Genomic DNA, 2,758 nt, shown 5'->3' with positions numbered 1-2,758 from the left:
CATTGTATTGGGAGCAAGAGGAGCTCCCTATAGAACTGGCCCTTGCTTCACTGCTCCCTGCTTGCCATCTCCTGGCCTTTGCTCCTTAGAAACTAGTGCCAAGGTGATCATTAGTTCTGTATTTAGCTCACGAGTTGAAAAACCCTCGTGTTGACTAGTTTCTTCACATAGCAAAAGGGACAGAAATGGTCTTCTAGGGTTTTGTGTTCACATGATGTAATTCTATGTGTCCATGGATGGTGTGTCTATATGAGGCATGTGGAGGTCAGAAGGTGGCCTTGGATCTTGTTCTTTGCCTTCATCTTGCCTGAGACAGTCTCGTTAGTGTGTATTACAGAATAGGGGATTCCCATTTCAGCCTCTTCTCTTGCTGTAGTGGCGCTTATGGATTACAGATGTTACAGATGTAGCTACCATCCCTGGCTTCACTAAAGTTAGTTCTGGAGAGTACAACACAGGCCTGTATGCTCCCATGGCAAATCCCACTGTGTGTGCACGCGCATATGTGCGCACATGTGTGAGTGTGAATGTATGTGTATGTGCAAGTGCGTGCGTGTGTGTGTTAGTGTGTGCATATATGTGTGTGATAATTAGCATGTGTGCCTGGCGTGAATGTTAGCTCTTTAAGCTCTTTCCGTTAACTATCTCTCTGACGTGTGTTGACTGGAACTTCAGTCTCAGCTGACATTGGTGCTCTCTGTTGCCTAGAGCTGAGAATAGAGATCTGGGAGCTCACAGGACCAAAGCCAAGGCAGGATCTTCACCCTGATTGTCCTTACCGACTTCCGGTTGTCCACCGTGCTTCTTGCTCAGGCCTTTAGTCCTAGCACTTCTGTTTTTAAGACTGGGGAGCCTCAGGGCCCTTGCATCAGCTGCACAGGTGACCCATGAACACTGGAAGGCCTCATGAAGGATCTCTCTCTCTCTCTCTCTCTCTCTCTCTCTCTCTCTCTCTCTCTCTCTGTGTGTGTGTGTGTGTAAAACACAATGTGGGAGCCAGAGGTCAACACTAGGTGTCTTTTTCAGTCACTCTCCACCTTATTTTTTGAGACAGGAGTCTCTCTCACTGAACCTGAAGCTTTACGACTCAGATCATCCGGCTGGCCAGTGAACCCCAGGGATGTATCTGTCCCCATCCTAATCCCCGCCCCAGCCCTGAAGGGCTGGGAATGCAGGTGGACAGGGCTGTGTCTCGCCCTTTAGAGTTGAACTCATGTCCTCACGCTTACGTGGCAGGCACTTTACCAATGGAGCCATCTCCCTGGATCCTTCAGGATCAGTCACTGGGACCTGAGATGGGCCACTGAGGCTAGGTTGGCTGGCCAGCTGGCTTCACCGGTCCACCTGTCTGCCTCCCTGGTGCTAGGATTGCAGACACAAGCCATCACTCCAAGCTTTTTACAGAGATCCTCTCTGCTTGTGTGGCGAGCCCTTGGCCTACTGAGTTATCTCCTATGTCTTGCCTCCTAATTTTTCTCAGCCAGTGTTCTGAGCACAAAGTGTTTTGGGTGCTGATGGAGAAAACAGGGTAAGTCTGGACCCCAGCCTCCCTTGCTCTCATTTCTGCTTCTTGCCAGGTATCTCCAAGCCATGCCCTTGGGCTAGAGTTAGGGTCCCTTAGGTCCCCTGCTTCCCCACAACCAGTTTAGCCTGGTTCCTTGTCCTCAGCTGATTCCCCACCCCTACTCTAAGCATGAGTCCTGTTTCTACCAGCAGAGGAAGGCTCTGGCTTCTAGGGAGGTGGGTCAGACAAAGGCAGTTCTAGCAAGCCAGCTGACGGTGAAGTGTCCTTGGGGCAGAAGAGAGGTATACAGTGTAGATCCCAGGTACGGAGTCAGGAAGGCTTGAAGTCAACAAAGAATGGGCTTTCATGAGCAGGGGTGGTGTACTGGCTGGTTTTGTGTGTCAACTTGACACAAGCAGGAGTCATCACAGAGAAAGGAGCCTCCCTTGAGGAAATGCCTCCATGAGATCCAGCTGTAAGGCATTTTCTCAATTAGTGATCAAGGAGGGAGGGCCCATTGTGGGTGGTGCCATCCCTAGGCTGGTTGTCCTGGGTTCTATAAGAAAGTAAGTTGAGGGGCTGGAGAGATGGCTCAGCAGTTAAGAGCACTGACTGCTCTTCCGGAGGTCCTGAGTTCAATTCCCAGCAACCACATGGTGGCTCACAACCATCTATCTGTAATGGAATCTGAGGCCCTCTTCTGGTGTGTCTGAAGACAGCGACAGCATACTCATAAACATAAAATAAATAAATCTTTAAAAAAAAAAAAAAAAAGTAAGTTGAGCAAGCCAGGGAAAGCAAGCCAGTAAGTAACATCTCTCCACGGCCTCTGCATCAGCTCCTGCCTCCAACTTCCTGCCCTGTGTGAGTTCCTGTTCTGACTTCCTTTGGTGATGAACAGCAATGTGGAAGTGTAAGCTGAATAAACCCTTTCCTCCCCAACTTGATTCTTCTTCATGATGTTTTATGTAGAAGTAGAAACCCTGACTGAGACAGGGGAGTGCTTTCAGTATAGAAGACAGTTTTTGTGAAGGCACAGGGTACTTCACATAGCAGTTTGCATACTTGCCTTAATCAATCCTCGCCCCAAGACTGGCCACTTGTGTGCCTGGAGGACACTATGGCTCTCAGCATTCCCAGCAGCCACTTGTGTTCTTGGAGTAGAATATGGCCCCAGCATTCCCAGCTCACCTTCTCCATCCCATTGTGACACCATCTCCCCAGCTACCAATGGAACCCTGGGGTTCTGCTTCC

The sequence above is a fragment of the Arvicanthis niloticus genome, chromosome 21 (genome assembly GCF_011762505.2).
Source record: "Arvicanthis niloticus isolate mArvNil1 chromosome 21, mArvNil1.pat.X, whole genome shotgun sequence".
NCBI lineage: Eukaryota > Metazoa > Chordata > Mammalia > Rodentia > Muridae > Arvicanthis > Arvicanthis niloticus.
The sequence above is the reverse complement of the archived record's forward strand: the minus strand, read 5'-3'. Positions refer to the sequence as shown.